The 11418-nt window shown below is 40.9% G+C and overlaps 1 long non-coding RNA gene across 1 annotated transcript; it reads left to right on the top strand.

Annotated features, from left to right (window-relative positions):
- Positions 1-3636: 3636 nt before the first annotated feature.
- Positions 3637-10678, top strand: LOC128312825 (uncharacterized). Its single transcript, XR_008292622.1, has 2 exons — positions 3637-3821; positions 10379-10678. It is a non-coding gene; the product is annotated as an uncharacterized LOC128312825 (long non-coding RNA).
- Positions 10679-11418: the final 740 nt, after the last annotated feature.

Here is an 11418-nt window from a genome sequence, read left to right as displayed (position 1 = left end):
ATGTCCTTCAGTAGGTAAGTGGATAAGTACACTGCCACATCCAGACAAAGGAACATTAATCAGCACTAAGAATAAATAAGCTTTAAATCCATGAACAGACCTTGAGGAAACTTAAATGTGTATCACTACGAAAGAAGCCAATCTGAAAAGGCTATGTGTGGTATGATTCCAACTATATGACATTCTGTAGAAGGCAAAACTAGAGATAATAAAAGATCAGTGGTTGTCAGGGGTTAGGGGTAAGTTGGGGATGAATAGGGGGAACACAAAGGTTCTTTAAGGCAGTGAAACGATACTATAATGGTGGGTCACATCATTATACATTTGTCAGAACCCTTAGAATATACATCACCAAAAGCAAACCTGAATATAAACCAAGGGCTTTGGGTGATTGTGATGTGTTGATGGGTCTTAACAAATGTACCACTCTGGTGGGGGATGTTGAAAATGAGGAAGAATTGGGGGCAGAGTGTAAGTGAAATTCTATACTTTTGGCTCAGTTTTGCTATGAACCTTAAACTGTGTTCAAAAATAGTTTATTTTTTAAAATGATGCAGAGTGAAAACTGACATTAGGAAACCCTAGTTCTAGGCTTGCCACTTTTAGACCTGGGACAAATTTCTCAATCCTTTCTGGAAAATGCAAAAGTAAGTCTTTATAAGATCACATGCACCTTTTATCTCTAGATCCTGTGTCACAACAATTATATTAAGGACCTTAGATCATTCCACAAAGCATTTTGCCCTTGCCTAACTGAATCCTCTTTATGTTTAATTTTCTCCTGTGACTTGATATATCAAGGAAAATTCATCAGATTGTATATGTCTAAAGCCTTTCCACAGCTGTTAATAGTACAAAAGAGTGCAGACTACAAACAAAATTGTGAAGAAAACAAACACGGCTTTATTCCCTTTTTTCTTTCTCTTCCCTTAACACCATTTCTGTCTCCAGGGATCCTAGCACCTCTGGATTCTTCCTCTGCCTTCATAGAGACCTGCTGTCAGGAAGGAGCTCCGTCATTCTCCCTCACATACTTGCTTCACCCAGTTGGGGAGGATTCAATATGGCTCCTCTAGATGTGCTCCAAGGTGCTTGAACCAGCTCTGTAATGGTACTAGAGATGCAGACATCTGTTCCCATGCCCCATTCCCTAACCAGACTCAAGCTCCTTCACAAAGAGAACCACATCTTCCTCTGAGCACAGGCTCAGTTTACAATTTTGAAGAAAGTCACTTCACGTTAAAGTGTCCATTGCTGGTAAAGCCTGCTTTGTTAGCTTACTGTAAAGTACATGTGATCCTTATTATTTACGGATTCTGTGTTTTCAAATTTTCCTACTCACTGAAATTTATTTGTAACCTCACCAGCACTTTTGCGTTCATTCACGGATATGTGCAGAGGCGACCTAAAGGTTGAGTCACTGAAACACATCTTCTCAGCTGGGGCCAAGCAGGCCAATCGTGTCTATTTGTTTTCATTATGTTTCAGCTTATTTCAGTAGTGGAAACAAGTATCTATTTTGTGTGTGTGGTTCTTTTAGTGGCATTTTTTTTTTTTGCATTTTTGTGCCCTTTTTGGTGATTTTGCTGTTTAAAAGGATTCAAGTACAGCACAGAAGGGCTGTCTAGTGCTCATCAGCACAAGAAAGCTGTGATATGTGTGATGGAGAAAATATGTGTGTTAGATAAGCTTCATTCGAGCATGAGCTCAGGTGCTGTTGGTGGAGTTCACTGTTAACAAATCAACAACATATACTCAGTGAGGTGGCCTTAAACAGAACATATATAAAATAAGGTTATGTACTGATCAGTTGATAAAAATGTGACCAGAGGCTTGCAGGAACCTAACTGGACGTTTCCCCTAGGAGTCAGGGTTCAGTATTTTCTAATTCAGTATTCTGATTTTATAGAACATAAATACTATCAATAAGGAAAATCAACTGCATGTGCATTTTTACAAGGAGAAAAGGCCTGAATCTCTTATAGGAATCCGATGACCATCACAAAAAAGTGGGTTTATTTGGTGGACAAAGAAGATAGAGTGGCCAGTCCCAGGGACCCTGAATTCATGTTCCTCCCCTGAGTGCACACAGTTTAAAACATTCTGCTCACTTGTCCCTGAAACCTTTTCCAGAAAAGTTAGAAGAGCAACAAGGTGTCTTACTACTTTCCAGGTTATGATTTTACTGTGAAAAACCTAAACTTCATGTTAAAGTAAAAACCAATTGTTTTCAACACTTAACTCTATTAGACAGAACAGTAATAAGTAATTGGCTTTTTAAACAACTTATTATGAGGAAGACAAAGTAACTCTTACTTAACCCTCAGATGTGGGTTACTTAACCCTCTAAATTCAGATTCTTTATTAAAGACCAAAATACCAATTAAGTATTAAAATATGAATTGTACTGAAGCACCAAAGAACTCATCAGATGATTAATATTGAGCAAAACAACTCTTTACTGTTCAATAAATTTAAAGAAAAAGGCATCAAAATTTGCTACTTATAACTTGAATCCTAGGTTCATTAATTTCGCATGCTTTTTTCCTCAAAATGACATAAAAGATGAGGGCAGGAACCTTAAAAACAAACAGAAAAAATAAAAATTATAAACAGCTGTTGCAATAATTCAACCAAATAGTTAAGATAAGTGGCATATTAGTTTCCATGGCTACTATAACAAATTACCACAACTTGGTGACTTAAAACAATAGAAACAAATTCTCTCAAAGTTCTGGAGACCAGAAGTCCAAAATCAGGGGCGCCTGGGTGGCTCAGGGAATTAAAGCATCTGACTCTTGGTTTCAGCTCAGTTCGTGATTTCACAGTTCATGGGATTGAGATCTAAGTGGGGCTTTGCAGCTTCCTGCTAACAGCACGGAGTCTGCGTGGGATTCTCTCTCCCTCTCTCCCTGCCCCTCCCCTGCTGACACACACACTCTCTCTCAAAATAAATAAATAAACTTCAAAAACAAAAACAAAATCAGTCTCACTTGGCTGAAAGCAAGGTGTCATCAGGGCCGTGCTCTCTCCAAAGGTTCCAAAAGAGAAACTATTCTGTATCTCTTCCAACTGATAAGTTCCCATACTGGTGGCTTATGGCAGTCCTTGGCTTGTCACCTCATCACTCTGGGGTCTCATTGGTTTCTCTTCCATGTGTGCCAAATCTCCTTCCTCCTTTTATCAGGATACACGTGACTGCATTTATGGTCTCCGTGGATAATCCAGGATGATCTCCCTATCTCAACTTCCTTAACTGAATGACATCTTCAGAGTCCTTCTTTGCCATTTAAGGTGACCTTCACAAGTCCCAGAGATTAGGACATGGATATCTTTGGTGGGATGTATTAGTCAGCCTACCTAAACTTAATATTAACTGTGTCTATGCACGAGTGACCTAACATAATGAAAAACTTAAGGGAAGTGCCTCTAAGAACAGCTGCTTTTGACCTGAGCCCCCCATACTTCACGGTCAGTTATGATTCTTTTATAGGAATGATGATGATGAGAGGGGGAACATTACTAAGCATCTGTCATGTACCTGTTCCTGTTCTAAGTTCCCATACATTGCCTCACAGAATCCTCAAAACTACTGTAGGAGGTAGAGTCATCTTATTTCCTTATTCTACAGATGCGGAGGTGGAGGGCACTAAATCCATGTGAAGAGAGAGAGAGAGCCAGGATTCAGAACTAAGGGCATCCATCCCCTGACCCTGTGTCTTTCACTGGGAGTATACCCTGGCTCCCTGGAAAAGAGTGTCTCACAGGCAGAAGCAAGTGCCATCGCTGCAGCTGTACAAAGAAGCCTCTCCTACAAACTGGTATGTGAAGTCCAGCTTCATGAGTTCCATATTACCATAAAATAAGATACTGCAGTAAGAAAATAAAAATCTCCTTTTAAGTTGCTCATGATGGGGGCGCCTGGGTGGCTCAGTCGGTTGAGTGTCCGACTTCGGCTCAGGTCATGATCTCGCGGTTTGTGGGTTCCAGCCCTGCGTCGGGCTCTGTGCTGACAGCTCAGAGCCTGGAGCCTGCTTTGGATTCTGTGTCTCCCTCTCTCTCTGCCCTTCCCCCGCTCGCATTCTGTCTCTCCCTCTCTCTGTCTCTCAATAATAAATAAATGTTAAAAAAAAATTTAAGTTGCTCATGATGGCATAGCTGTTCAGGAGATCATTTCAAGTTGACATGAACATTCAGGCAAATCTCACCTTTCTGAAGGTGAATGAAGTCCATCTAACATACCAAATCCCTTCAATTTGGGATCCTAGGAATTTCTGTGAATAGCTATTGATGGCCATTGGCGCTGAGCCCATGGGGATTACTGATGTTCACAGAATAGCGGGTTGCAGAAGCTGCAGATTCTTTTATATTTTGTTTTAACAGTGTAGGGGCAGGAGGGACTCAGTAAATGCCTGTAATCGAGATGCCCAGTGATATAAGCCAGACTTACTGCTCAAATGGAGTAAATGGCCTATAAAATGATTTTTCTTCTGAGCCGAATGTTGCACTCACTATCCTGGGACACACTGCCTCCAAACCTGGGCTCACACTGTTCTTCTCATCTCGATTCCTACCTCCCTCTAGCCCTCCATCATCACATATTGAGTACCTAAGGTATGCAGTACATTGGGCTTGGTGCTGCCCATACCAAGGCAATAGGGTAGGATTTCTCCCAATGGTGGACCCTGGAGTTAAGTAACAGAAAAAGAACAGTAGCCAGTTTATCCCAACCCTCTTACATTGGTGAGAGTTAGCCATTCATTTATTCATTCATTCAACAAATATATATTGGGCATCTCTGCATTCCATGCCCTTAAGGAAGTAAAAAATAAAAAATAAAAAGATAAAAAAGGCATCTAACCCAGACTGAGAGAGAGGGTAGTGAATGCTTCGAGGAGGAATTATAGACTTTGCGTCATCTGAAAGGTGAGGAGGAATTATCTAGACCCAGTTAGAGGAGGGTTTCCAGGCAGTAGAGTAGCTGGGTAAGGCTGGGTCTGGGGGAGCCAGGGAAGGAGTGGTGAAAGATAAGGGTGGGGAGTTAGGGGCAGAACTGGGAGGGGCTCGAAGGCCGTGTAGAGAATTCCAGACTTTATCCCAAGGAGGAATGTCTTACGAATTGAATATTATGATCTGCGTATGTCCCATTCTTCCAGCTACCTCGTGGTCCAAGATTGCTGCAAGAACTCATCTATCATGCCCACATTACAGGTAGCAAAACAGCAGAATGGAGAAAAGAAGGGTGAAGGCTGAGTCAGCAACTGTACAAAATCCTTACATCTTCCATACAACATTGTTGTTTATATCTCATTGGCCAAAGCACATGGCTACACTTATTGACAAGGAAGAGAGGGAAATATATATTCTAGCTGAGTACCTTGCTACCCTTATCCAAATATCTGGAATGGATATTTGGCAAATGATCAGATGTCTCTGTCACAGCCATCAATCAAATGAGACAAGGTCAGGATATCCTAATCCTCCAGGATGGGTATCAAGGAACACCGTGGACATTGATGTGCCACCCAGGTCCCCCTTGATGAAGGACTTGCCTCAGCTGTATGGAGTGTTATCAGCAGAGAGCCTTCATCTGTCAGCACCTCCAGAAGAGCCTCTTCACCCAAGGAACCCAGACAGCCTATACTCAGTGACTGTTGATGCAGGACTATAAAGGCATGCCCATCTTGATCCAGCTGATGACAACCAACTTGGGAGTTTGGCAACTCAGGACTAGCTTCAATTTTTCCCATGGAGTTGGCCAAGGCTCTTGTTAGACCACATTGTAGCCCGAACTTTCCCTCTGCCCACTCCGACTTTCTTCCCTTCCCTTCCACAATTGGATGTCATGGCCACTCTGTAATAAACATCCTGTATTCCAAACTCTATCTCAGAGTCTGCTTTGCAGACAACTCAGCCTGTGGCAAGGAGGGAAGATATATCTACCTGGAGCCAGGTGTCAGAAACTATCTACTGAGAATAGAATGGGCTGAAAAGATGGAGAAATGCCCCTGTATGCACCTTTCCTTTATTGCATCTTCTGCCTGCTTCTCATGGCTGCCAGTATGCACGTTATATAGCATCCTCTATATCCCTTCCACTGTGTAATTATCCATTTAGGTTTGGATAACTAGATTCTCAAAGTTGCTCAAGTTTGAAGTGTTTGAATAAGAGCAAATATTGGACGAAAGCTGGGTCTTCCCAGACCCAAAGTGCTGGAGTGTCCTCGTGGCAGAACTTCTGCCATGGCCAGCTATGGTTAGAGCCCTTTTTTGTTTCTTTCTTGGTTTTTGGGTAGGCCCCAGATAGGTGAGATGTGACTTCAAATGCAGTAAGTTAAGGGAAGGAAAAACAAAACAACAACTATGTGGTGGCATTTCTTATGCTAACTCGAGCCAATTTTCCTTGCCCTTCTTGGTACTTGTGGAATTTAGTTTAAAAGCAGCCTCTCTTCACAGACAGCCCTTCCTCTGGCATTCTGTCCGCATGTTTCTGAGAGCTTGTCCACATATAGGTTCACTCAGGATGGACAGAGATCACCTGGGCTCCTTGCTGTGTGTGAGAGGTGCTCATGACATAGGGAAGGAAATGGCCAAGAAATGCCAGAACTTCACCAGCCAGTTCTCGGGCTTTACCCCACCATGGTAATGCCTCCTAGCCAGTGTGCACGAGCGATCTGCCAACATTAGACTGCACCAAAAACTTAGTAGTTAGAAATGTTTTTGTTTCATTTCCATGACTCGGAGTAACCATTATTCATATAGTACCTATGAATGTACCTAGTTCTGAGAAAAAAAGAGAGAGAGAAATTTATGGCAAGAAAAGGGAACTTTGCCATCCATTTTTAGGGGAGTTTAACTTCTAGGTTAGTAAGCTGCAGATGTTATCGACACGAGTCTGCATGCTGTGTGATTTTTGAAGCTTCCCTATTCACAGATCTTTCTGGCTTTTCCCGTTTGTCTCTGTCAACAATTGACACTGCAGTCTTTTTTCATCTGGGGCTTAAAAAATTGAATTTGTGATAGCACCTTCAGTCACAAAAGCACTTTTCAGGGCCGGGGGTTGAGCAGTCCATACCAATTTTTTCTCAGTTTACGTTTGTGAAAAGTGCAAGGAAAAGATCATTTCTATTTGAAAAACATTAACTGAACTCACAGAAATGTGTAAATACATTTATATAAAGACTTTTACCCGGGGCTCCTGGGTGGCTCAGTCCGTTAAGCTTCCGACTTCAGCTCAGGTCATGATGTCATGATTCATGGGTTTGAGCCCGCATTGGGCTCTATGCTAACAGCTGCTTCGGATTCTGTATCTCCATGTTTCTCTGCCCCTCCCCCACTTGCGCTCTGTCTCTGTCTCTCTCAAAAATAAACATTAAAAAAAAAAGACTTTTATTCATCTTTGAATCTTCCAGGGCCTGCCACCTGGAGTATGGTAGACACTAAATGTTTGTTGAATGAATTCATGAATGAGCGAAGTGAGGAAGTGAATGGTTGTTGAGCAAATAAGTGAACATGAGCTCAAGAAGCTTACTTGGGGAAGGATGCAAGAAGTACACAAAAGGAATAATACAGAAAAGATCGAGTGCTTTCGTGAGAAGGAACAATCACATCAAGTGAAATCAGTGATGCCCAGTGCTGGCTGCCATGGTACAGTTCCCACAAGGGCTTGAAAGATCTCAGAGCCCAACCTGTTAAATCAGTCTTGGAGCCCCAAGCGTTGGTAATTATTAAAGTTCTTCAGGAGATTCCAATTTCAGCCCTTTGAGACCCACTGGGACAGAAAGGTCAGGAAGGAATTCATAGAGGAAGTGGTTTTTGTGAATACCCTTTTAAGGATGGATTGAGTTTTGACTTGTAAAAATGAGCAGGAATTGGGGAAGATGTCCTGACTTCTCGCCCTCCCAGCCACAATTCCAGCTGGTCTATTTTACCTAACCCAGACAGATGTTAGCAACTGGTAAGGGGGCCCCTGGCAGCTAAGTGGCTTTCTCCCCTCTGGGCCATATGAGATCGTGGCCACCAGTGTCTCAGGGACTCAGGTAAGCTAGCCCTGAGGGACTGTCCACCCTAGGAGAATGTCTGTATCCACTTGTATAGCCCAACTCGAGCACTGCAATGGGAGGTTGATGCCACTCTATCCCTGAGGTTGGGAACTCACGAAAAGATGGGAAACATAAAAAGCCTCCTTCCTGTGGTGCCTTCACAGGGATCTAACAAACTACTCTTGGCTCCACTGCCAGCCCTCGGGACAGAGACCGTGGGGCTTTCTAGTGCTCTTGTAAATGATACTACAGAGGGTTCTTAGCAGCTATACCTGAGCCCCAAGGAACAAAGGAAAATAATATGTCAGAGAAGGACAACAGCTAGAGAGAGAGAGAGAGAGAGAGAGAGAGAGATGATAAAGCAATTAGAACACAAAACATAAAGGCTCAAAAAAATTACCACCACTGGAGGAGATGGTCTATAAATAAATAAGAGAAGCTGATGAGATTTAAGAAAAGTTTCGGAATGCCTGGGTAGCTCAGTCAGTTAAGTGTCCGACTCCTGATTTCAGCTCAGGTCATGTTCTCCTGGTGTGTGGGACCGACCCCTGAGTCCGGCTGACAGTGTGGAGCTTGTTCGGGATCCTCTCTCTCCCTCTCTCTCTGCCCCTCCCCTGTTCTCAGATGCTCTCTTTCTCTCTCAAAATAAATAAAGTTAAAAAAAAAAGTCTTCAAAAGACAGCCTGGAATTTATTTTTTAAGTTTTTTTTTTTTTTTTTAACGTTTATTTAGTTTTGAGACAGAGAGAGACAGAGCATGAACGGGGGAGGGTCAGAGAGAGAGGGAGACACAGGATCTGAAACAGGCTCCAGGCTCTGAGCGGTCAACACAGAGCCCGACGCGGGGCTCAAACTCACGGACCGCGAGATCATCACCTGAGCCGAAGTCAGCCGCTTAACCGACTGAGCCACCCAGACGCCCCTGAGACAGCCTGGAATTAAACAAACAATATGATTTCCAAATTACAGCAATTGAATTAGGTAATATGAGTAGGATAGTCAGTGGTGAGACTCCAGTCAGGGCCTGGAGGATCAAGCAGAAGAAACAAAAACCACAGAGCTGACACAAAGAGATGGCCACCCTAAGGGAAAACAGCAATTCCAGAAGGAGAAGGAGAAACAGCTGCAAAACAGGCCAGAATTCAACAGTGAAACAAGATTTCCTGCCGATGAGGAAAGAGCAGGAACTGTCTTGGGAGTTTTAACAAATTCTATCGGGTTCACACGTAAAAAGAACAAGGAAGGAGAATCAGGTTGGCACTTCACTCAGCTGAATGGGAACCTAGGTGCATAACATTTATGGACCTTTGAGAGCAAAGGACTGCAACCTAAAATTCTTATTTAAAGAATTAAAAATTCAACAAAATTGATAACCCCCTCTCAAGTCTGATGAAAGAGAGAACAAAAAAGAAACAACAGAGGGAATGAAAAAGAGCCATCATCACAGATACAGAAGAGATTAAAATAATTATAATAGTTGATCATATGCTAATTCTATGACAATAAATTTGAAGATCTAGAGGAAATTACCAAAATCAATCCAAGAAGTGAAAACCTGAATGACTAATTATAGTGAGGGAGAGGAGAAAGATATTAAAGTTTTCTACCATTAAAAAGGGTATCAGGACAGATGGTTCCACAGCTCAGTTTTCTAATCTTCAAAGAACAGATAATTTTGATGTTAATTAACTTACTATAAACCATGGGGGAAAAAAATGAAAGCTTCTCAATTTATTTTATGAAGCAGGCATAATTTTAATACTGAAATCTGATTAGGATAATACATAAAAGGAAACTGTAGGCCAATCTTACTTACAGCTATAGATGCCCAAATTCTAAATAAAATATTAACAAATAAAATCTAGTGACGTGGCCAAAGAATAATACACTGTAACTAAATAGAATTTAGTCTAGAATTACAAAGCATAACATCAAGAAATCTATCAACATAAATACCTCCATCAATAAATTAAAGGTGAAAAAGCTTATCATGCTATCAATAGTTCCTGAAAAGGCATTTGATAAAATTCAGCTGCCATGCCTATTTAAGCTTTATGGAAAATAAGAATAAAATGACAGTTGTTAGATATAATAAAGTTTCTATCAAAAACCAATAGCTAATATCATTCTAATTGGAAAAATACCAAAAGCATTTCAATTAAAATCAAGAACCAGACAAGAATGCTCACTATTGCCATTTTAATTAAATATTTTCCTAGAGATTTAGAGAGTCAGACAAATATAATAAGGTAAGAAAATGAAGTGATTCATATAAATTTTGAAAAAAGAAAGTATTGGAATATTTCTTTTTGCTCATGCTTCTCTCTTTTTTTTCCAGATTTACACCTGCTATTACTATTTAACTTTGCCTTGGATATGTTTAGGAAATACAGGAAGAACATAAAGTTAAGTAATTGATATGAATATTTGACAATATTTTCTTCCAACCAATGACATGATTGCATTATTAGAAAGCCTAGGACACTGTAGTTTAAAAAACGAAAAACAAAAAACAAAACAACGACAAAAAACCCTCAAATTAATGAGGAATTTGGTAAGATAGCAAGACCTACAAAAATGCACACAAAAATTAGTCACTTCTCCATACTATAGTATGTTCATCAAAAACTAGAAATGAGGGGCGCCTGGGTGGCGCAGTCGGTTAAGCGTCTGACTTCAGCCAGGTCACCATCTCGCGGTCCGTGAGTTCGAGCCCCGTGTAGGGCTCTGGGCTGATGGCTCAGAGCCTGGAGCCTGTTTCCGATTCTGTGTCTCCCTCTCTCTCTGCCCCTCCCCCGTTCATGCTCTGTCTCTCTCTGTCCCAAAAAATAAATAAATGTTGAAAAAAAAAAACTAGAAATGAGAAAAAAACTCAATTTTAGTGGCAAAATCTTTAAAATATTGAAGGAAGAATATAAAAGAAAGGTAGAGAAATATGTGAAAAAAAAAAGAAAATCTGAATAAATGTTAACACCATTTGTTCAGGAGAGTTAATATCACAAAAAAATTTATTCTCCCCCAAAATATAAACATAATGCAATCTCAGTCATAATCCCAGAAGGTTTTTGGACTGTAAATAGATTTTATTTTGAAGTATAGTATACATACAGAAAAGCACTCAAATCATAAATGTGCCCTTGTAACTAACATCTGCATAAAGAAATACAGTATAACCAGTACCCCAGAACTCCATCATCATGCCTCCTCCTGGTCCATACCTCCCACCCAGGGGTCTACTGTCTTGACTCTTAATACCATTGACTTATTTTGCTTTCAGCAGTTTTGTTTCTTAATTGGATAAATGCACTTAAAATTTACATGGAGGCACAAATATCCAGAAAAGAAGAAAAATAGGAAAAAGTGTAATGCTTTGGGAGG

The sequence above is a fragment of the Acinonyx jubatus genome, chromosome F2, assembly GCF_027475565.1.
Source record: "Acinonyx jubatus isolate Ajub_Pintada_27869175 chromosome F2, VMU_Ajub_asm_v1.0, whole genome shotgun sequence".
NCBI lineage: Eukaryota > Metazoa > Chordata > Mammalia > Carnivora > Felidae > Acinonyx > Acinonyx jubatus.
This window is presented reverse-complemented; position numbering and strand designations above follow the sequence as displayed.